The sequence below is a fragment of the Macrotis lagotis genome, chromosome X (genome assembly GCF_037893015.1).
Source record: "Macrotis lagotis isolate mMagLag1 chromosome X, bilby.v1.9.chrom.fasta, whole genome shotgun sequence".
Lineage (NCBI taxonomy): Eukaryota > Metazoa > Chordata > Mammalia > Peramelemorphia > Peramelidae > Macrotis > Macrotis lagotis.
Genome location: NC_133666.1, coordinates 383,816,188 through 383,841,747, shown reverse-complemented (window position 1 = coordinate 383,841,747; position 25,560 = coordinate 383,816,188). Strand labels below are relative to the sequence as shown.

At 37.6% G+C, this 25,560-nt stretch overlaps 1 long non-coding RNA gene and 1 pseudogene across 1 annotated transcript in view; one reads left to right on the top strand and one right to left on the bottom strand.

Annotated features, from left to right (window-relative positions):
• LOC141498522 (uncharacterized) overlaps nt 1–24,482 on the top strand; it is a 43,588-nt gene extending 19,106 nt beyond the window's left edge. The window contains exons 2-3 of the long non-coding RNA XR_012471668.1: nt 19,824–19,947; nt 24,398–24,482. This is a non-coding gene — a long non-coding RNA (uncharacterized LOC141498522). The remainder of the gene's footprint in view (nt 1–19,823; nt 19,948–24,397) is intronic.
• LOC141502269 (AP-2 complex subunit sigma-like) lies at nt 11,437–11,856 on the bottom strand (annotated as a pseudogene).
• Nucleotides 24,483–25,560: the final 1,078 nt, after the last annotated feature.

Sequence of the window (25,560 nt, the reverse complement as noted above, 5' to 3'; positions counted from 1 at the left end):
AAAGTATGACCTAGATTATAGGTAGCCTGTTATATCGTGATTATTCCTGATTTTGCTTCCTATTAAGATTATATTTTTTGTTTTATTGTTAGTAAATGTTTAATATTTGAGTTAATGATGTCATATTGACTAATTTTGTATAAATGGAAAGCACATCCAGTGGGAGTTCAGGAACTACAATTATGAGCAGTAGTATTGTATTATTAAAATCTCAAGGAAGAATTGTTAGTGGTAAGGGTGGCTAGGTAGTGCAGTGGATAAAGCACCAGCCCTGGAGTCAGGAGTACCTGGGTTCAAATCCAGCCTCAGACACTTAATAATTACCTAGCTGTATGGCCTTGGGCAAGCCACTTAACCCCATTGCCTTGAAAAAAAACCTAAAAATAAAAAGAATTGTGAGTGGTAACCCAGTGATGGTAATCCTTTTCTAGGAACTCCAGACTTGCCAGTGTGAGTGCAGTTTGGATGATCAAGCCAACCTACAGCAAAGTGAGAGCAGGGTCTACACCATATTTAAGCAACACTTGAAACACTGAACTAATGAAAAAGCATTTATAAACTTTAAAATTGGAAACTGATGTATGATTATTGTTGTTCTTTATATATCTCACAGCTTCCAATACAAAGCTTACTCAAAGGCAACAAATATTTGTTGATTAATGAATTAATCAAACCCTACATAAAGGCATTATGATAATTACTCTTCTTTGGCTATATTTTAAGCTGTCATTGCCAAAGTTAAATGCAGACCAACCTGCTGCTTCCAAGTCATATCTCAAAAGGGCATCTTGGACAACTTTAGGTCAGAGAACTCATGTCTCCAGACTGATCACATCTTCAGATGCTCCAGATTCTTTTTTTTTAAAGTACCTCTCAATCTAAACGAAAGACAGATGGCTGTCTTTATCTGAGAGTATTTTATCATATTGACAAACCAAAATGCAAGCTTTTGTTCATTCCAGTTTCTCATGGCATTTCAAAAGTTGCCAAATGGACTTTGGAAAGCTTTGATAAATCAAAAAATCTGTCCAAAGGAATTAGACTATTCCCTCAGTCTCCCAGCATTTCATCATCTAGTTCAATAGATTAAACAAAAGATATGCTTACCTTTTAAGTTTCTATCTGGTCTGTTGTATGAGGATTTCCCCAATTCTACAGAGTACCTTCAAGATCATTTTCTAAGAAGTAGAAGTCCAAATCTTTATTATTTTTTCTATGAAGCTCAAAAAGTTTCAGACAGCTTGTTTTATTTTAAAGTAATCATTTTGACTTTTACTTAGTACTATGTCTAACATATAGTAGGCACTTAATAAATGTTTAGTGATTGATTTGCATCATAGGTATTTCTGGAGATACTTCTCTCCCCTCTTCCCTTGTCCCATTTAAACAAAATTGAATCCTCCCTTGTAACAAAGAAAAAACAGTTAAGCAGTTAAGTAAAAATAACTGAAAGAGTGACCACAGATGGTACTTTATGTAACAATTTTCTCCCTTATTCCATGACAGTTCAGAAACCTACCTAATTGAATAGACAGTTCAAATATTTACATATGGGAAAGAATTCAGCTTTTAGGGTATGTATTCTAGGGAAAATATAATATAGAAGGAGAAAATGAGAAAAGAGTAAGGGCAAGGAGTAGGGAGATTCACCAAATGGGTGCAATCACAAATCCTCTCAGATCTCAAAATGGATTTCCTTTATTTTGATGCTCCCTCCAGCAATATGGATTATAACCTACCCATGTTTCTCCATCTTGTGGTGACTCTTGTCCAGATCCTCCCAGATGTTTGTCATGGGGAAAAAGGGAAGGGAACAAGCATATATCAGAATCCTACTGTATACAGAGCACTTTGCAAATATCATCTCATTTGATCCTTGCAATCACTGCAAGAGGCAGGTGCTGTTGTCACCATTTTATAGTTGAAGAAACTGAGGCAGATAGAGGTTAAATGACTTTTTTTTAAGATCAAACAACTAATGCCTAAGCCTGGACTTGAACTGAGAACCTCCTGACTCAGAGGGTCCATGGCAACCCATCAATCTTCATAAAAGATACTTTAAAAAATTGATCTTTTGTCCTGCTATCAGATCTTCCAAACACATTAATGTATCTGCAACACTCCGACAGTTTTTAAGTTGCTTCAATATGTTTCTCAAAGGAACCATTCTAGGTTCTTTCTCATCTAAATGACATGCAGTTGTAATTTTCTTTGAGCAAGTTCTAATGCCTAGCTCCTGGTATCATAGATACAGACTTAGTTTCTGGTTTCAGTGCAAAGGAAAATTATAGGCACTGTGTCCCCAGTAGCCATGTAAGTTTTTTCTTCCTCCAGTTTTTTGTTGCTAGGGTGGGAGCTCACATGTGCCACAAATCCCTCTCCCGTCTGTCTGGTTTCAGGAACTTTCCATGAGGTCTACTCCCAACAGTTTGACAATTAATTTTCTCTCAAACATGGGTACCGTTAGAATAAATGAGAATTCAGAGCAGAGGGTTCATGACCTCATTCCTTTCTGTACTTTACCCAGCATTGACCTCTTACATTAGAAGGAGAGAAAAACCCATTAAAATCTTTTGAGTGCCTACTTGAACAGGCTGATTTTCATTTTTATAACTAATCCTTTGGTGGGCTTTGCTAAGCAGGATAAATGATGGCTCCTCCAAAAATAAGTACCAGCCGAACTCACCAGGGTTTCCCTTCTAACAAAGCTTCTTAGCCTGAGGTCCAGAGCTCTCATTTTAAAAATCAACAGTTCCATTAGGCAAACACACAAATTTTTGAAGTTTGGTATGCCCAGGGACAGAAAACTGATTAAACATAGGCACAATTCACATTTGAAAATTGTCAAGAAAGCAGTAAGTTTCACATTTGCTTTATTCCTCAGTTCTTTGACTTTAGTGACAGAGCATTTGTTATAGAAGCTCTCTTTTTTGTGGAAACTAGGAAACCTCTTTTCTGTTTAAAAAAGTGATTTGCAGAATGATTTCTGTCAAAGCCCTTGAAAAAATATGATTTTCATTACTATTGTAATATGCAACAACCAGGGATGTTCTAGGGGAATGTCAAAGAGGGTCTCTCTATAGAAAAGTGAATGTCCTAGCTGTTTGTGAATTTTGTGGTTTAAAAAATATCACATCAAAATTATTTGATTATTTTATTCTTAGCTCTGTACCAATTGATACAAGACATTCTGCTTTATAGACTCATAATAAATAGTCACTTATTTTTTTTAACAATACTGCACATTCCTATAGTACTTTCTTTAACTTCACAATCTATGAAAACTCAAAACATTTCAGAGTTTTATGCATATAAAAATACTCCTACTAGAATCAAAAGTTCTGGGAAAATCAATGGACCTTCAGAAGAGAGCATTTGTAAACCTTAAAAATCAGTATTATATTCTAAGCAGAATACCTTCAATTTTAACACTCTGTAACCCTGGGCCAGTAATAACTGTCTCTGAGCCTCAAATGCAAAATGGAAGTAATAATAATGCATGTACTACAATGTTCATGATCATCAAGCACTTTCCAAATACATAATCTAGACCAATCATTGTACCCAAGTGCTGAGGAAACAAAGAAGGACTCCCCAAAAAAATCCTTGCCCTCAAAGAACTCACAATATAATGGAGAGACAACATGTAAACATCCCTATGCATATGAAAGCTAGATAGTGTAAATGGAAGGAAATCTTAGAGGGAAGATGCTAAAAGATGGAATTTGAACTGAGATTTGAAAGAAGTCAGAAAAGCAAAGAGGCAGGGATAAGGAGAGAGGGAGATTCAGACATGGGGCACAGCAATGAAAATGCACAGAGTCCAGAGATGAAATATCATGTGTGAAGTACCTGTATGTAGACTATGCAGAAGAGACTAAAGTGTAAATAAGAAGAGGCAAAATTTATAAAGGACTTGAAAAAATCAACCAGAGTATTTTATATGGGATCCTAGTAGTCAAAAGAGGCACTGAGTTTATTGAATGGGGGTAATATGGTCAGAACTGTAATAAAAGAAAATTATGTTGACAATTGAGTGGAGGATGGAATGAAGTGGGGAGAGACTTGAGGTAAGGAAACCAATCAGCAAGCTATTATTACTCAGAACTGCCCTTGGGCAGTTAGGTGGCTCGGTGGATATACTGATGGATCTGGAGTCTAGAAGACTTGAATACAAATCCTGCCTCAGGTACTTTCTAGCTATGTGTCCCTTAAACTCTGCCCCATTTTCCTCAATTGAAAAATAGTGATAGCAATAACACCTGTTCAAGTTTAAAATAAATACATTTTTTAAAAGATATCAATGACACCTACCTCATAGAGTTATTGGGAGAATAAAATGATGATATTTGAAAAACATTAACTGGTATATGGTAGGTGATTAATAAATGATGTATCCTTCATATTGCAAAAATCTAGGTATGAGGTGATAAGAGCCTGCCACTAGGTTGCTGTCAGCACCAAAAGAAGGAAGGAGATATTTACAAGCCATGTTGTGAAGGTAGAAATGACAAGTCTTGGAAATAGTTTGAATATATGACAGGAGAGGGAGAAGCCAAGGATGAAGATAAGGAATGGATCCTGGTGACTGACGGGGACGATTGTGGAACCTATGACTCTAATAGGGAAGTTTGGAAGAGGAGAGGGGGGATGAGTGGAAATAAATGGGTTCAGTTGTGGATACATTGAGCTAAAGATGTCTGCAAGACATCCAATTCAAGACACCTAAGAGGCAGTGGTGATATAATACTGAAGGTCAGAAGAGAGGTCAGGGCTGAATAGATCTAAGAATTATAAGTACAGACATGATCATTGAATCATTGGAAGCTGATGAGACCACCAAAGAGGACAGCATGGAAGAAGAAGAGGTTCAAAGACAGACCCTTGGAGACACAATTAGTAAAGCACCTAGCTCACAAATTTATTGTAAAGAAAAGAGTTATAGCAACATGAAATACCTATCCTTACCTTAGTGTTTAGGACATTACCTTGCATACTCAATGAAAAAAATTGTGGATCTGTTGAATTACAGTTCTATACAAAGGTGATTTTTTTTTTTTGTGGCAGCTAGGTGACAATGGATGGAAGGCTGGGCTTGGAGTTAGGAAGACTCATCTTCACAAGTTTAAATTTGATCTCAGACACTTAACTAACTGCGTGACCCTGAGCAAGTCATGCTATCCTGCTTTCCTCCATTTCCTTCTTTGTAAAATAAGGAGAAGAAAATGGCAAAAACTACTCCAGTAACTTTAGCTTTGCCAAGAAAATCCCAAATGGAATTATGAAGAGTCAGACATGACTGAAAAACAAATGTGAATTATTTAGATGCCAGACCTTATTGCTGAAGGTGACTGAATACATTTACAGAATCTATTTCCTCTTTCAATAATGGTCTGATTTGTGGACCCTTAGAGACAAATCTCAAAATTTACATGAATCTGTGGGGTTGGGGGTTATGGATAGGTGAAGAGTTGGTCCTAAGCACAGAGTGAACTCCTACCCCAGGAGCTCCTGAGAATAATGGTCTGAAGGTTTCTGCTACTCTATACTCCTCTTATCTTTGAAACAAAAAGTTGGGTTCAGAAATAATAATTACAGCATCTGAACAGTGTAGTGGAAAGATGCATTCAGATTTAGTGTAGGTGGTACTCAATTTCCAACAAATGGAACTATTTGTATGAAAAACAAAAACAACGACAAAATACTAAAAACACACCCAACAATGCTGAAGCATTGTAAGCTTGGACCATATGGATCCTCCAGATGGATCAGATTGACTCCTAAAATATGATACATATCCCATGAAGGGAAATGAAGCTGATTGGAAAAACAAGAAAAAGATAAGAACCTGTCATCCTGAACTGTTTTTGCCTTGATGCATGTGAAAAGATTCAATAGCCACAATGAAAAACAGATGGTAAGAAGCTAGCCCAGATCAAAGGTTAATATGAAGTTAGACATGCATGAGACATTAATTCACTGACAGTGAGTAAAATATCATCCAAATATTATATCAAAAAAAAAATCCATTGACATAGCATTACAGAGGTCAGAGAAGCCTCTGTCAGCCAATGACCCAATGAAAGCTGTGAATATATGAATCTCAGAATAAGAGTATAAGTCACAGTTTTATTCTAGGAATAAGAAATAATACATAATACATACACACATACATATATAAATACATACATATATATGTATATATATATATATATATAAATACACACATATATACATATATATGTATATATATACTTTGGTAGTAAAATGAATCCAAGAGAGAGAAAGAAATGAGCTCTGAAGTGATTGATTGATTGTCTATATTCTTCCATTGTAAAAGCTTCTGTGTATGTATACACAATATACGTATATGTTTATATAATCTGAGTATGTGGTATATATGTATATGTACCTTTATAGATAGCAGCTAGATATATGTATGTACCTATATAATAAAACAGAGTTGGGACTGGAATCCAAGTCTTCCAAGAGCCAGTCCAATGTTCTTGACATTATCCTCTACCTAATGTAAATTGGAAATCTTTGTTATTTACCCTTTTATAATGTTCTTTGTTATATGAAATTTGTACTCTTGAATCAAGAGATATTGCTTATAAATTGAATCATTTGGAGCTAATTTATTTGTTTGAAATGATGAAAATAATAACCAAACATCTCGTGTAAAATTGGGTGACATGGCATATCTCTGTTCTAAGTCCTTGTTAAATTCTATTTTTAAAAGTTTTTAAAGATTATATTCAGAATGTGGTCTATTTCAGAAAACAGATATACATAAACCAAATATGTGGCTTGGAATAATACAAAATGATTAATGAGTGAAAATTGTCATGATGTTTAAATTAATCAAATGTCAGATGAATTTAGAGTCAGAGGACCTATATTCAAACCGAGGTTTTACAATTTACCAACTGTTTGAACAGACAAAAAAATAAAAACAAAAAGCAGGAAAGCCAGAGGGTAAGGTCACACTGTCTCTTTATTCTGGACAGTTATAGTTATTTTACTCTGGAACCACATTTGTAATCACCAATTGCCAATAGAACCATAGGACTAGAATAGAATCTAGTTATACATACATATATATATATATATATATGTATATATATGTATATGTATATGTATATACATATATATGCACAGTATAAATACATATATATAATAACTAAATTCTACTAGAATATATATTATTTATACCTTTATTAATGTATTTCTAATAGAAAAATTAGAAAGCTTTAAGAGATAGCATATACAAAGCTACATGTATTAACAAGTTGTGGTCTGAATTTTACTGATTTGCAGCTATTAGCTTAGGTGGGGACTGACTTACTGTGGGTGTGGGTGTGAGTGTGGGTGTGTAAGGGAGAGAGAGAGAGAGAGAGAGAGAGAGAGAGAGGAAGGAAGGGAGGGAGGGGAGAGGGAGGAAGGAAGGGAGGGAGGAAGGAAGTGAGAAAAAGGAGGGTGGGATAGAGAAAGAAGAGGAAGGAGGGGAAGGGAGAGGAAGCAATGGAGGGGGAAGGAAGGGAAGAAGGGAGGAAAGGAGTGAAAGGAACAGGAAAAAAGAGAAAAAAGAAAGAGAAGGAAGAAGGGAGGGAGAAAGAGAAGAAAGGAGAGGAAAATATAGAAAAAAAGAGAAAGGAAGAAAGGAGAGAGAGAAAAGGGAGGAAGGAAGGAAGGAAGGAAAGAAAGAAAGAAAGAAAGAAAGAAAGAAAGAAAGAAAGAAAGAAAGAAAGAAAGATAAAAGATTTACTTCTATAGGCTTTTTGATAATTTATGTTTTGGAACCACTCTGGCATGTCCTAATGCCAAGATAAAAAGTTCAGAAAGTGTGATAAATAAGTATTGTAATCTTAGGTGGACAAAATTCAAATCAAACAAGTAATCATTGGTAACAGTTAAGATTAAAGAAATGTATGAAATTATACATATTTATTTTCTTTAAAGATTACTTCATAAATGTTTCCCTTTTAAGTTCAACCATCTTTTATGTTTAATGTTTTTATAGTGAAAAATTTATTATATATTAACAACAACTGCAAAAAAAGTTCATAGACCCTTGCTTGAGAACTCCTGGAAATCCACTCTGAGACCTCTTCTGGCTCTAAATGTTTAATATGGTCTTAAATAGAAGTCAAATCTTTATTTTTTAAAAATTGTAGTTAAGTAGAAAAGTGTTATGGTCCTCTATGTCAAGCATATTTAGAGAATGTCTTACTCAGAAGTCAAGCAGTCACAACAGAGAGAGAGAGTTCTCAGTCTCTGGTCCTGCCAGCACCAGGCAGTGAGCTATAGGTAAGACCAGCTTCTGTAGAGTATCAAAGAGGATGGATGACTGACCAGAGATTATTTGAGAAAAGATATCATCAGTGATAAGCTGCTAGTGCTATCTCACTATATTGCATTTCAGAGCAGCCGAGAGCAGTTGAATGTGATTTTAGGTGAAAGGAGGTGGAAAGTGGCTCTTCATAAACATGCCAGCATAGTCCCTATGATCCTTAGAAATTCTGGGCTCTTTTCCTTCTAGTTTTCTGTGACAACATCCCTCCAAGCAAGAGGACACCAAGATGCTGTTTTCTATGCATTTCCTGGGCTGTGGCTTCAGAAATCTACTTTGTGTTGTTCATAGAGTCATATCAGCAAACTACATGTAGATCCCAGCAAAACAGAAGCCAGAAGTACTCAACTAATGATTAAATTGTTTCTTCGTCTATTAAATGACTTTGATAAGACCATAACTGAAACATCACTGCTTATCTGTGGTAGCAGATGCCATTTCCATGTAAGAGTCTGTTGTATAAGGAGGTGAAAATAACTAGCTTTTCCAGTCCTGAGGCTATAAACTTATAAAATTATAAAGAACCAATAAATATCTGAATAAATGTTTTTCTTGATACCATGATAATTCATCAAATGCATCCACCTCTATGTAAACAATGGTTCATCTAAATTATAAGTTTTTTTTAAAGATATTATTTTAAGGAACATTCTAATCCAATTCCTTTATTTTATAGAGAAGAAATGTGAGGTCCAGAAAGTTGAAAGAATTTGCTAGATTATAAAGGTGATGAATTGCAGGGCTGGGATTGAAAGCCAGATTCCTCAATCCCAAATCAAGCACTCTTCCCACTACAGGATAATGCCTTCTTAGAACAGTGTGAAATCTCCCTAGTAGCCCATTGCATCGTCAAACAATACTATCAGGAAATTCTTTTTTATGAATAACCTTGTATTCATTTCTTCTTGTTCTGTATTCAGTGGTCAATGTGGAACAACCAGTTCCCAACTACTGGTTCCTTTCTGGCTACCTCTAAAAGTGCCCATTATCCTCCACCTTTAAAAACCTTTTGACCCTACAATCCATTCACACTTTTGTCCTCTCTCTCTCTTCTCTCTATTAACTGAACTCCTAAAATAAGTTTGCTGTCTCCACTTTCTCTTCCACTTCTCAACCTCTTGCGTTTGGACAACTAACTTTATCCAGCTACTGAAACCACTCTCTCTGGTATTACCAATGCTTTCTTTTTCTTTAATGTCCAAAAAATATATGCCTCTTTTGACACTTTGAGTCTATTGACACTCTCAGTCTAGAGGTTGATAAAATACTTCATTGTGGTTGAGTCTTTTTAAAGTCTTCAAAGGTCCCATTAGCTTCTAAGGGTTCAGCCATCACCTCTATGTAAGTGGTATTCAGACCTGTACCTACATCCATTCCCAGTCTCTTTCCTGGACTCAGTCCTGCTTCACCAACTGTCTACTGGGCATTTCCAACTAAATGTCTCCTTGGCATTTCAAACTTAGGATGTGTAATACAGAAATCATTAGCTTCCAAAAGCCTTCCCTTTTCCTACTTTCCATATTTCTGCTGAGGTTACTTAAAATTCTCAAAAAGATTCAATTTCAGCTAGTCCAACATTCTGAAGACCAATTTGGAACTGTGCTCAAATTGTGTATATGCTTTGACCCAGCAATACCACTACTAAGTTTGTATCCCAAGGAGAGCAAAGGATGCCTGTTAATCAGGGAATGACTAAATCAGTTGTGGCATATATTTGTGATGGAGTACTGTTGTGCTATAAGAAATGGCAAGCAGGAGGACAGCTAGGTGGTACAGGGGATAGAGCACCAGCCCTGGAGTCAGGGGAACTGGAGTTCAAATCTGACCTTAGATACTTAATAATTACCTATGTGACCTTGGGCAAGTCACTGAACTCCATTAACTTGCACAAACCAAAAAAAATGGCAAGCAGGATGGTTTCAGGAAAACCTGGGAAGATTTTTATGAAAAGTGAAATGAGCAGAACCAGGAGAACATTGCACATAGTAACAGTAATATTTTTTTTTAGGTTTTTGCAAGGCAATGGGGTTAAGTGGCTTGCCCAAGACCACACAGCTAGGGAATTATTAAGTGTCTGAGGCTGGATTTGAACTCAGATACTCCTGACTCCAGGGCTGGTGCTCTATCCACTGTGCCACCTAGCAGTCCCCATAACAGTAATATTTCAATGATGATCAACTGTGAAAGACTTAGATAATTCCAAAGGATCCATGATGAAAAATTCTATCTACTTTCAGAGAGAAAACTGATGAACTCTTGGGTGAAGACTGAAGCATGAACCCTTTTCACTCTATTTTTCTTGCTTTTTTGTAACATGTTTAATATAGAAATATGTTTCATATAACTTTACATATATCTTTATGGCAGCTAGATGGTTCAGTGGTCTGGAGTCAAGAAGACTCATCTTTGTGAGTTCAAATCTGGCCTCAGACATGTTATAGTCATGTGGCCCTAAGCAAGTCACTTAACCCTGTTTCCTCAGTCTCTTCATCTATAAAATGAACTGGAAAAGAAAATAGCAAACCACTCCACTGTCTTTGTTAGGAAAGTCTCAAATGAGATCACAAAGAACTGCACACATCTGAGATATTTGAACAACAATATGCTTAATTGATATCATAGTGTTTGCCTTCTTGATGTAAGGGGGAGAGGTAGGAAGGGAGGGGGGAAATTTAAAACTCAAAATTTTGAAAACTGAATGTTAAAAATAATAACAATTTCAGAGTTATTCTCAAATTTTCTCTCTTCCTCGCAATCCATATCCAACAGATTTTTTCAGGTTAGGTCCATAACTTTGTTGGAAACTCCAGGCATATGCATGCACATGTGCATACCCCCACCCACCCATATGTACACATATGAAGACTTGCTGGTGCGCTCACAGCATCACTGCCCCAACAATAGGATTACAGAGTATATGACACCTCTCACAAGGGACTCCTCTCTTTCTGATCCCATCCAGAGTATAGTCCCACTGTTTCGGATGGTGAACTCAGAGCATTTTCTGGGCAGTTGATGGGAACGGAGGAAAGAGGGACAGAGGTGGTAGAGGATGTCCAGGGTAGGGCACTGCCTAGGCTCCCTCACTCCAGGGATAGCAGTATCAAAAGCTGTTTCAACACCTTTATCTGACTTGCCTCTTGGATCTTCACAGCCAGGAACATCTCATTCACTGCTGTATAAACCTTGTAGAAATTAAGGATGAGGTTTCAGGAAATATACTTTAAGACCTCTGAGAAGTTCAGAGGGCCTCCAAGGTAGATTAAGTTGTTGGCACTGACATGCACACATGTGCAGATGTAGAGGCCACAGTGATGTCAATAAATGAATTTGAAATTGTAGAACTCCACAAAGTTGGTGAGCTTCTCATCCCAGACTGTGACAACACAGTGGATCTCTTCAATCAATTTTTACTTCTTAACATCATCATCATCAAACTGAATGTACCACTTGACCAGATGAGTCCTCCCTACTCAGATTTGAATGAGGATGAATCAGATCATGGTGATCCCTCAGGGTTGAGCCCCTATGTCATCTCCCTGATCTCCAGGGTTCCAAGGAGACTGGGTTGACTTCAGGTTAAATTTTAAAATTTATTGACTCTATTGCCAGCAGCTCTGGCATCTCCATTTCAGTCTCCTTACACAACAAACCCCCTGGTTCAGGTCCTCATTATCTCTCACTTGGACTATGACACTCATCTCCTAGTGGATTTCCTTGTCTCTAGTTACTCCTCTTTCCAAACCATCTTCCACTTGGCTACCATATTGATATTTCTATAGTATAAGTCTGATCATGTCAATATATTGCTACCAAAGTTCCTGTAGCTTCAGGAGCTTGTAGAACAAAATGCAAATGCCTGTCTTTAAAATGTGAGGCCCTTCACAATTTGACCACAACCTGCTTCTCGAAGCATGATTATACATTTACTTTCTGTTTTTTAGATAACATTCTAGCTAATTTTTATCCTCTCTACTGTTCCTCACCCATGATATTCCATCGACCATTTCCATCCCTTTGTCATGGCAATCTCTCATTCCGGAAACATACTTTCTCCTCACTTCTTCTTTGCAGAAGCCCTAGCTTCTTTTAGGATTCAGCTCATGTGCCACCTCCAACATGAGACTTTTTATGATCTCACTTCTTCTACTCCAATAAATTACTTTGAAAATATTTTGTATTTATTTATCTTTGTGTTATTTTGCCACCAATGTAATGCATCTCCTTGAAGCTAGGACTTTTCATTTTTCTCTTTGTATTCCTGATCATAGTACCACACCTGCATTAGATACATAATGAATGCTTATTGAATGAATGAATAAATGAGCAATGGAAAAATTACCATTCATGCAAGTACTTCCTTGAGTTGAATAATTCCAGGTCCTTTCACCTTTGGTCATTGTTTTTTTGTTTTGTTTTGTTTTGTTTTGTTTTTTGCAGGGCAATGGGGTTAAGCAACTTGCCCAAGGTCACACAACTGTTAAGTGTTTGAGGTCACATTTGAACTCAAGTCCTCCTGATTCCAGGACCGGTGCTCTATCTACTGTACCACCTAGCTTCCCCTGGTCATTGGTTTTTGATTTTTTAAGCTTTAATTTATCTGTGCCTCTTTTCTGAAACTAAGTCAAATTCTTCTGATTACTCTTTAATTATAGAGCCAGACCTGAAACTCTATTAAAGGTCCACCTAGGGCAGACCTATAATGGAGAGATTGCCTCATGCTGCATTATGAATTCATATCTAACATGTACTCAATGAGACCTAGATAACATTCTGTTAAACTTGCACTTTGCCAGAAATTCCCCAATTTGTGCTTCCATGGTTTGTTTTTTCCCCCTAAATGCCCTCCCCTGCATGTGTCCCTTCTGTTCACAGGGATGTAATCAATTATTCCACATCCATCTTACAGTGAAAAAAAGTAAACATTCCAATTAATGACATGTCAAGTTTCCTGATGCAGAAGGATCACAATGTATTCATTGTACTGGAACTGGAACAGGCTTCTGTTTATTGGAAAGGGCAAGGCTGAAATGACTGCAGCCACACTGTATCTTGGGTGCGTTCTTTCTCACAATCACCTTGTCCTGGATGAGTAGGAGCAGATGTGTATGTAACACCTCTGTCAAGAGAAAAAGGAATGTGAGAGGATAAAATTGGGAACAGAAGTGAAACACATGTGAATGGGGAGGAGAAATGAATTGGGTAGAGGCCAGCATAAGACCAAGGGAAAAGGTTCGAGAAAAGAACAGAAAGAAAAACCAGAGGAAGCTAGAGATGTAAATGAGAAGGGACTGTAGGACTGCAATTGTGAGAGTCATGAGATTTCTAGAGAGTGTGGATTCTATGGAAAGAACAGTTTATATATAAGGAACAGAAGTCAAACCTACTTGATTTTAAGCCCCTTATATAATAAAGTCTTCCAGTGCCAGGGTGACTCGATGGCCCTGGCCATCTCTTCTCTTCCTTTGTTCACTCTTGAGATAAGCATTTCTGCAGGGGAAACCACAAACTTCTTCCATGAAAAAAAGATTTTTTTTATATTCTCTGCAAATCTTACTAGGGTTGCCTTGAACTCTCTGTCCATGTTAGTTAAGTTCACTGAACCAAGAAAACATATCAAGAGTTTCCTTGGAATTTCTTTATAGAAACTAAAAGATCAGACATTTCAATCCAGTGCCTGTTTTCCAACTGTGGAGGAAGCTCATCAACAGCTTCCAAGAAGGGAATAAATGTTAGAGAGTTCTCACAGTCTCCACCTCCCAACAGCTGTGTCTCCTCTGACCCAGCCTCAGAGCCAAGCTTCCTTCTGTGTGATTCCTCTGCCCTGGTTTGATCTCTCCTCATTCAATTTATATAAAGGGTGGAGCCCCGTTCTCTCCGACTGCTATTCATATCTATATTTGTTCAGATGCTTCCTTCCTGAACTACCCTTTCTCTTCAAGATCTTCCATTTTCAGCAAGATTTTGCATTGATGTCTGCCTCCAACAAACCTCACAAGTCACAATGACAAAGGGATGTCATCCAAAAGATCTATTTTTTTTTCTATTTTGGATACTTGTCCCCCCTGGGATAAATGCTCAGACAAAGGCTCTCCTCGTCAGAGTAATCCACAGGAGATTTCATGTATGACAAAAAAGGAACTTGATTTTCTCCATTTTTAGATGAAGGTCTTACTAATGTTAATGTCTCTACAATACTATCTGTTTATATCATAAACATCAAGTTAATACCCTAGTGAAGTTTCACTCACAATTTTGCTGTAGGACTAAAGGAAAAATATAGTTTTTAGAGTCAGGGCTAAAAGGGACATTGAGATCATTTCCCTCACTTCCAGTCACAGTTCTATCTCAACAATTTATTCTATTTAAAAAAATAACGCAAGCCTAGAGAAGAAAATTCCACAACCTAACCCAGTAAGCCAATCCAATGTTCAACGACCTTCACAGGAAATTCTTCCCTTCTTTTATCTAAATTTGTTATGTTATAGTTTAAGCACATTTTTTCTTGTTCTGCCCTGAGTGGAGAGGAGGTCACCATTGCCCCCATAGAACTCTTTGTAATGAAGCTTTCTCATCTATACGATAAATAACTTCAATGTATTTAACCCTTTCCACGGATCTTATTTCCCAGTTCTTAGTGCCTTATTGCCTAGCTGAGATTGATCTTCTCTTCCTTCAACTTTTTACAAATCAAATTTCTAGGCCAATAATGAACCCCATCAGTTAGTCTGATCTCCCCCCACGTCACACTGAGTAAAGTCATAGGATGGGCAACAGAAGTGTTGTTTTCACAGCTTAGCAATGAGAAGATCTGGGTCACACAAAAACTGGTTGTATTTTTTGATCCTTGATCAGGTTTCAAGGTACTGATGCTTCTTAGAACCTATCCCAGAATAAGTCTAAAGCAAATATGAGGGCTGAGAGGGTTCTAATGAAATAGCATGGTATATTGGAAACACCTCTGGCTCTTGAGTCAGTTGAACCAAGTTTTCATCCTACCTTGGCTTTCTCTTAATCCTTATTCTTCCAGATCTCCAAAGCTTTTGACACTTGATCTCTTTCTCCAACTTGATGCTCTTTTCTCTAGATTTTTGTGACATTTGTTATTCCTGGTTCTCCTCCTACCTGTAAGACTGCTCTTTCTCAATCTCCTTTACTGGTCTCATTTCCACTAACCATGAGTGTTCCTCAAAGTTATATCTTGAGGCCTCTTTTTTCCCTTTATACTCATTTGCTTGGTGATCTTATCAGTTCCCATAGAATTAAGCATCATCTCCATATGTGATCCTTAGAACTATTTGTTCAATTCTAAATTCTCTCCTAACCTTCAATCTTACATTTCTCAAATCAGGGCATAGAGCATCTCAGACTGGATTGGAGGTATCTTAAATTTAACATATTCAAATCTGAACTCTCTATACCCTCCCTTCTTCCCATTTTACCCATTACTCTTTCCATTCTCCCATGCTCATAACTGGGATGTCATCCTTGATTCTCATTCTCTCCTCTCCCTCCTCTCTCTCTCTCTCTCTCTCTCTCTCTCTATATACACACACACACACACACACACACACACACACACACACACACACATATATATCCAATCAGTTACCAAGTATTGTCATTTCTTCCTTTCCAATATCACCCATATATTCCCCCTTTTCTCCTATACTATCAGAAAACTTAGTGCAGTCCTTCACCCAGCACAGTTATCACCTTACACCTGGACTATTGCAATGTTGGTCATCCTGCATAAAGTCCCTTTCTACACCATTCCATCCTCTCTCTACTCAGTTATTAAACTGATCTTCCTAAAACTCAGGTCTGACCATATCATCCCCCTCACCTCCCACCATTTGATAAATTCCAGTGGGCTCTCTCTTACTTTAAGAATCTAATATGAAATCCTCTATTTGACTTTGAAAGTCATTCACAACCTGGCTACATTCTACCTTTGCAGAATCCTTACCTACCTTCTCTGTGATCCAGTAATACTGCACAGAATACTCCATCTCCTGACTCCAAATATTTTCTTTGACTCTCTTCTGTGTCTGGAGCTTTCTCCCTCCTCATCCCTATCTCATCCCTACCTCATGGTTTCCCTGGCTTCATTCAAGTCTCAACTACAGTCTTACCTTCTTCAAGAAGCCTTTTCCAGTCCTTCTGGATTTTAGTGCTTTCCTTCTGAGATCATCTCCAATTTATCTTGTATAGATCTTATTTAGACAGTTATTTTCATGTAATCCCCTCACTCCATTTTGGACCACGAGTTCTCTGAGAGATTTGGGGGGATTTTTGCAGGGTTTGGAGTATTTTTGGCCCCTCTTTGTGTCTTCATTGCCTGTCACTTAATAAATGCAAGTTAATTGTCCAACTTGATTTGACACTGCCTATTGGACCTCAGTTTCATCTTGTGTAAAATAAGGAGTAGCTTGACATGGCTTCTGTGGTCCCTTCCAGCTCTGTGATTTGAGAATATTTTTATAAAGGAAACATATAGCATACTTTTCAAATTTGCAGATGACATAATTCCAGGAGATAAATCTAAAATAGTGGACATAAGTTAGAATTCAAAAAGACCTCAACAGGATAAAATTATGGAGAAGTAGATCTAATGAGATGAAATTTAATTGGAATAAATGTAAAGTCTGTTGAGTTGAAATCAAACGAACTGTACAAATATCACACAGAGGAGGCATGACTCAACCTTTCTTTGCATCCCCAGTGCTTATCACAGTGCCTAGCATACAGCAGGTGCTTAATAAATGCATATTGACTTGAGAAAGGTTCTTGTAACAAAGTCCTTGGAGTTTCAGTGCCCTGAAATCTTGAAATGAGTCAATAGCCTCCCTGACAAGGAGATCAAGAATAATCTTAGGTGATATTAATAGAACTAGTGCCAGGATGAGGGAAAATAGATGATACTCTGAAGTATTGAATGAAGTTCTGATCCCTACATTTCAGAAAAGATGTTGACAAAGTGGGTAGGTCCTAGGGCAAGCATGATGAGAGACCCAGAGCCACACTACCCTGGAACACACGATGCATTCGAGGCACTGTGCTAGATGCTAGGAAAAGAAAGATCAAAGCAAAACAGTGCCTATACTCATAGAACCAACATCTGGGGGAGAGGGGTGGGGAGACTATTATGGATATATGTATTTGTCTTTTGTTTTTGTTGTTTTTTTTCTGGGTGGGGACAATGGGGTCAAGTGACTTGCCCAAAATCACATAGCTAGAAAATCTACCTAGCTGTCTCCACATATGTAGTTACACAAAAAAATTGATAGAAGGCTATTTACTGAGGGGATTGGCAGGAGGGGCAATAGCAATAAGGGGGCAGGGATCAGGAAAGGATCATATGGAGGGTGGTGCTTGAATTGATCTCAAAGGAGAAAGGCTTCTTGTAGAAGGTAGGACTTTAGTTGAGACTTGAATGAAGTCAGGGGGAACCAGGAGGTAGGGATTAGGAGGGAGAAACCTCCAGACATAGAAGACAGTCAGAGAAAATATTCAGTCAGATGATAGAGTATCCTGTGCAGTGGAGGGTATGTTCCCCTTCTGATCCATTCTCATACAGATGCCAAAGAAATGTTTCTAGAATCTAAAATTTAAGATCTGACTGTGTCACTTACCTTTTCAATAAACTCCATTTGCTCCCTCTTTCTCTAGGATCAAAGATAAGCTCCAATGTTTAGTATTCAAAGCTCTTCACAACACAGTCCCAATTTACCTTTCTATTCTTATTACACATTACTCCCCAGTGTAATGGAACAGTGAGTTGGCTCAAGGGTTATAGTGCTGGGTTTGGAGTCAGGAAATCCTGAGTTCAAATTTAGTTTCAACACATCTTAGCTATATAACCCTAGAAAAGCCACTAAGAGTGTTTCCTTAGTTTCCTCAACTGTAAAATGGGAATAACAATAATAGCTCCTATCTCTCAGAGTTGTTATAAAGCAGTGAGACAAATTAAGAAGCTATTGCAGTTATATAGGTGAGAAGTGATAGGGATTTGAAGCAGAATGTTGGTTATGTGAGTGGAGAGTAGGAGATGAACATGAAACAGATTATGAAGGTCAAACATGAAAAGATTTGGCAAGTGATTATAAATGAAGGATTAGAGAGGATGAAGAAATAAGAATGATACTAATATTGCAAACCTGAAGGATGGTGGTAAAATCAGGAAGAAACAAAGAAATAGGGAAAAGCAATTAAATTTCTTGTTATTAGCCCTAGAGAGTAGAGTTAGAAGCAAGTTGAAGATAAGCAGATTGTAGCTCCATATAACGAAAAAAAAAGAAAAACAATTAGATATATCCAAAAGGTGAATGGGCCACCTGTGGAGATGATGAATCCCCTATTATTGGAGGTTTTTAAGAGAAAACTTGTCAAAGTCACTCCCCAGAAGTTTGTAGGAAAGATTCTCATCCAAATAGAGGTTTGACTGCCTGATCTCTGAGGTCCTTCATCACTCAGAAGCTTGTGATTTTTCTGAAAGAGTTTTTGTTGATTGATTGATTGATTTGTCCACCCACCTACCTTTCAAATGATTCAAGAAATTTAAGAAGTTTATTTAATGAAAAGTAGTCATAGCAGCCCAGTCATCTCCTACATCAGGAACGTAAAAGGAAGAAGGATGCTATTTCTAGAAGTGCAATACTCCTAGACACAGTTGACCCTGGGCTTTGGAGAGTTCAGATCGAGGAGATATGGGAGATGACATACCTTGTCTCTACTGAAATTGGTTACTTTTATCACAGGCTTGTTATGCTACAAATAAGAGAGATGTTGCTTATTTTCCAAGGAAAGAAATATTTTCACTTCCATTGAATTCCATACCTCTCTTCTTCAGCCTTCCCCACACCCAAAAGAAGGAATGATCCAAATTTTCCTAAGTAGGTGAACTCAGAAGGACAATCTTCCACTATCTCCCAGCAACATTCCACATTCAAAGTCCTCTTCCATCTCCCCCCCCACAAAGTTTGAGCCTCAGACTCCAAGGAGAACCCCAAGAAAAGGAGGCTCTTCAAGGCAGGGGGCTCTGTGATAAACTCAATGGAGCACAGAGAACTCAGCATGGGAACATCTGTCAAAGGGCTTGCAAGCTTACTTTTGGGGGTTTGCCAAATACTGGTGCACTGAGGCTATTTCCTAATTATTGAGAAAAGTGATTTATCATTATTCCGGTCCTCAGTATTTATGGAGACCCCTCTGGGTACACAGCATCATCTGAATGCTTTGAGCATGACATCTCCTCTGGTCTGTTTAATAAAGAATAGTAGTGAGATTCAGTGAGGTGGTAACATTCCAACATGACTCTTTAGCTGTCAGCAGGACAATGAGGTGTTCAGGGGGTTTAATTGCTAGGCAGCGTTTACTGGAGATGCTTAATAATTATAGATCCTGGATTGCTGCATATGAGAGTAATATTGAAAAATTACTATTTATATTTTAATTCATCACACAGCAGACTATATCCTATACAATATTGCCATTTAGGCTGGAGGAAAAACCAGACTCCAAGACAAAGAAAATCTCAACGCTCTCTTAGGGCTGATATTTTCAGAAATGACAACTGTTCTTCAAAAATAGAAGTGAGTAGAAGTTAAAAAAGACCAGAGATAATTTAAAGGAAATTGGAGGGGGTGGAGGGGGTGGAAGGGAGATGGGCAAATCACTTAAGACAGGCAGTTCTTCAGACTGAAAAGTTGAAGAAGTTCTGCATGAGAAGCAGTATTGAGAGAATGCTGGTCCCTGTCCCAGATCTGCCACTTGATCTTGTACAACTACATTTAACTACTATGGGCTTCAGTTTTCTTATGTGTAAAATGAGGAAAATAATATTTATATTGCTTATTTTTCACAGGGTTATATATTACATCCTCTGGAGAATTCCCTGTAATTATCCAGAGCAGTAATACTCCTATCACAAAAGCTCATGAGACCCCCACCTGTGTGCTTACCATTAACATGTTCAGCCAATCAATTTAATCAGTTCTAAGCAAAGGTATTTTATTAACATGGTTTAATACAATCAGTACTTACAAAGCCTCCTCCTCAGAAACCTGAGATTCATTCTCTCACAAATGTACACCACTTCCAAGGGAAAAAGTGGATTCAAACTTAAGAGTTTGATGGTGGTGAGGAATATGTATAGGATACACACATATGAAAAAGGCATCTTTTTAGCCCTTTTTAGTACTGGAAGTACTTTCTCTCTTCCTTGAGTGTTATGAAACTCCCCTTAGATGCTGCTTGGCTATTGATCAGCTGGGTTCCAAGAATTTGCTCCTTTCTATGTAGCCAGCAGTCTGGTCCACTGCTACAAGCCCCATTCCTCGGTGCTGCTTTATTCTTCAAGTGACTGCTTCATTGCACTTATTTATGTCTGAATTATGTCTTTCTGTTCCTCCACGAACATATCTTCTCCTGTTGGTTGAATAGCTCTCTATCAAAGATTCATGGTTGATGGGGGTAAGGAGTCCCACCAAAAAAGTGATTATATCTCAGAGATCTGTTTCTTCTTTGGTTTCTGGTTCCTGACTTAGACTCCCTTGAATTGACTAGCTGTCCCTAGGACTTAGCTATTTAAACATCTACAAAAGATGAGTCTATTTTTTTTTTTTGTTCCCTGTTCAAATGAATGCACTATTCATTGTTAACCCTTTAAAACTTCATCCTAGGAATACAACAATTGGTTTATGGTGTTTGTGTGTGTGTGTGTGTGTGTGTGTGTGAGAGAGAGAGACTTTTAATCTGATTACATTTAAAAGCATTTATTAATTTCCTAAAATAAAAAGAACATTGAAATATTATAAAATGCTTTCCTCACAATGGCATTGTGAGGTAAATTGGACAAGTATTATAACTACTGCACAGATAAGGAAGAGGAGGCTCTAAGAGGTATAAGTGACCATATGACAGTGTTGGGTCGAGTACCAGGACTGGAATCAGAAAGACCTGAGTTTAAAACTAACTTCAGAAATTTTCTAGCTCTGTGACCCTGGGCAAGTCACTTAAACTCTTGTTGCATCGGTTTCCTCATCTATCTCTCAAGGTTTTTATGAAGCTTAAATTAAATAATATTTGTATATTCTCTTGCCAAAGGGAGGGAAACAACAAATACAATTGTAAGTATAATGCAACATAGGGAGTGAAGAGGGTAAAGGAAAGATTGCACAGAGTGCTCTAGGGATGTTTAAGAAGAGAGGCAGAACTTTCAGAGTTGGTGGGAGAAAAACTCAGGAAGAATTCTAGAGAAAATAGAATCTGAGTTGACCTTGTAAGGAAAAAAAGACTTCAGAGTCAAAGACAAGAAGGAATTGCAATCAGTGGGGTGGAAGATGGGATTCTGGGTTTGAATCCAGAGGCAGCTAGCACATTCCTCTGCTTGTAACAAAGTATTCATGGAGGAAACTTGGAGCAAGACTACTGACTGCCTTAAGTGACAGATCAGAAAGTCTTCTAGAGGACCTGGGAAGTCATGAAAGGCTTTTGAGTAAGGACATAGCCTGGTCTGTGAGCTGTGCCTTCAAGTTGCCAGAGAGGGAAGATGGGAAGGGAGTTAGGAGGAGGCTCTGGACCTAGGGACAGACCTTGGGTCCAACATGTGAAGACATTTAGGGAGAGCATCATGAAGGAAGTATTGTCTCTTTTGTTGCTCTTTTTCTTTGATTTCTTGTCCACTTAGGGAACTTAAGTGTCTTCCTAGACTCTGAAGATATTAAATTATTACTGTTGATAGTTTGTTTTTTTCTCTTTGGCATCTATAATGGATGTGGGCTTTGGGACATCCAAGAAGCTGACAGCAGTCAGGATGGATGGTTGCTGGCCTATGACTCTTGATTCTGTGACTTGTTTTGATGCCACTTTTTTCTATTTTTTCCCTTTTTTCCCCTTTTGTTGCTACTCTGAAAGGAAGAAAAGAGAATAACCACTTATGTGCTAGACATTGCTAAGCACTTTACAGCGACCCTGGGAAGTAGGTACTTTTATGATCCTCATTTTATAGTTCAGGAAACTGAGGCAGAGAGAGGTTAAGTAACTTGCCCAAGGTCATATAGCTAGCAGATATCTGAGGTCATATTTGATCTTTCTAACTCCAGACCCAGCTCTCTATTCACCACCTATCTATCTATAAGAAGCACAGAAAATGAAATGTCCATCATTCCACAGAAGCGGACAATTCTTGGTGTTGGGTAAATAAGTTTAACAAGAAATGCTAAATAGTTATTTTCTATTAAAAAAAGAAAAACTTTCATATTAGCACTATTTTACACATTAAAATATTTTTAAATCTAAAAAATTTTCAGGTATTTAAAAAAATTTTAAATCTTTTTTTATTATTTTTAATTTTACAATTTTCCCCCAATCTCTATTCTCTCTCTCTCCCCCACCCCCACAGAAAGCAATCCGACAGTCTTTACATTATTTCCATGCTATACACTGAATTGAATGTGTTGAGAGAGAAATCATATCCTTAAGGAAAAATAAAATATAAGAGATAGCAAAATTACATAATAAGATAACATTTTTAAAAAAATTAAAGGTAATAGTCTTTGTTCTTTGGTTAAACTCCATAATTCTTTCTTTGGATACAGATGGTATTCTCTATCACAGATACCCTAAAATTGTCCCTGATTGTTGCACTAATGAAATGAGCAAGTCTATTAAAATTTATCATCACAGGTATTTTTAATTAGATTTTATTTTATTCTTAGATCAGCATTTTCTTCCTCCAACCTCCTTCAGTTCCCAAAATGAGAAAGTAAGAAACACCTGTTTATGGATGTGTTGAGTCAAGTAAAACAAATGGCTATGGTCCACAGTGGCCATGTCCAGGTGTTTTGAAAAGCAGCATTTGATAAAACATACTTAATGAATCACAAGTCATTAACCCTCATTTCTCCTCTGCCTTTATCACTAAAGGTACAGAATAATTGCCTAGAGTTACAAATTTTATCTTTATTTATTTTTATATTTGCCTTTATTATTTTTTTGTTCACTGTTCCAAGCATTATCACCCAACAAATTTACATGAAGACAAGACTTGCTAAACTTAAAAAAAGGCAGCCAATCTAAGTTTTAGTGATGCACTCTAGTCATCAATGTGGTCAAAAGAGAAAGAACCCAAGATGGCAAACAGTACATGGAGATTCTGGTCTGGATTCTTCTTCTAATAAGGGGAATTGAATTAGATTATAAGCTTCTTGAGGGCAGGGACTCTTGCCTCTTTTGTATCCCTAGTGTTTAGTGCAGGGTCTGACCCAGAGCAGGTACATCACAAATTCTGATTGAAAATTTGTTGTGATCTTGGACAAATCGCTTAATTTTTCTGGGTTTCAGTATCTTCAGGTGTAAAATAAAGAGAGTTGGACTAGATTTATTTATTCATTCATTCATTCAGCAATTATTTATCAGTGATAATTTTCTGGGTCCCTTTCAGTTTTAAGATTTGAGGATTCAGGGGCAGCTAGGTGGCACAGTGGATAGAGCACTGGCCCTGGAGTCAGGAGTACCTGAGTTCAAATCCGGTCTCAGACACTTAATAATTACCTAGCTGTGTGGCCTTGGGCAAGTCACTTAACCCCTGGCCTTGCAAAAACCTAAAAAAAAAAAAAGATTTGAGGATTCAGCTGGTTTGAGGAACAAATGAAGACCAAGAGTAGAATGGGTGAGCATAACATGTGAATGGAGTAAAACTCTCAGAGCTGGCTGGGCTGCCTTCCAAAGCAATCAAAGATCCTAGATGGTTCCTGGAGAGAAGCAACACCATACTACTAGGGTCACATCAATTCTCTTATTTTTCAAAGCTTCCAAAGGACATAGATAAAAAGAGAGAATCACTCAAACTATTCTCATTGCCACCACCTTCAAACCTTCTTTCTGGCAGGATACCCACTCACTCCCCTATAACACTGTAGAGATGGCATCATTGAACAGCTTTGTAGGTGAATCTAGATCAGAATAGAGAGAGCAGGCAAGTGAGCAGATTACCAGGAATTATAACCTTTAACCCTTCATTCCCTTCTCTTTGCTCCACAGCACAAGGAGTCCATGAAGATTTGAAATGTGGGGGTGTTTATGGGAAAGAGGAAGTAACCAAACTCCCCAGATCTCAGAAAATCAAGATCAAATAGGAAGAACATGAATACATGAAATATTGTTTCCCTGTCATTTTTCTTTCAAAGAGTTCTCCTTAGATATTTTTTGGTGGGGGGAGGATTCCCCGCCTCCTCAGTCAAAGTTGTGATGCTGAACACACATAGGCAACAAAAGTACATATTTGCTTGCATGTGTGGATCATATTCCTAGTCCTTTGAGCAAAGGTGATGGAGATTTATGACTCCAGCTTTGATGGCTGCCTCTTGAGTTCAAGAAATTACTCCTTACATATTTTGCCTTTCTTGGAGGAAAGGATGACCCCCTAAGAGAAGGGTGTGCCAAATATATCTGGCTCTTGAGTGAAATGATTGGACAGCTACGGGCCCTAGGTGAAAATGGCATACCTAGGTGAAAATGTCACATCAGAGGTTTCATATTTTAATGTTGTAAGCATTAAACTCCTAGGAGAATATGAATGAGGGGTTATAATACCATGTTTTAATTATTTTTCAGTGTTTAGTTGTGAGTCTTTTGGGTTTTAAATATTTCTTTTATGGTGAAGGAAATAAACAACTCTTCCATGCCAGACATATTTTGCATATTGAGTACTTTTCTAAAATGAACACTTAATTTCTAATAAGGAGATCATAGACAAGAACTAGATGGGAGCTAGATGATGCAGTAGAGCTGGGCTAGAACCAGGAAGATCTGGGTTCAAGTGTGGCCTCAGACACTTATTAACTGTGTGACCCTGGGTAAACATTTAACCTTGTTTGCTTTAGGTTCCTCATAAGTTAAATGAACTGGAGGAAATGGCAAACCACTCCAGTATCTTTGCCAAGAAAACTCCAAATAAGATCACAAAGAGTAGGACATGACTGAAATGACTGAACAACAACAATAAAAAAGACAGGAACTAAAACTAAATTTTATTCTTTGTGATTTTTCCCTCCCTGGGGTAGGGGCAAAATGAATTAAAGGGTACTTAGCCTATTGATTCCAATCCCCATCATCCCATCATTCTACTTTTTGGTAGGAAAAGGAGCAACTTAACCAAGGCCACCAGTGGGAATTATAGCTTTGGAAGGGATCTCATCTAGTCC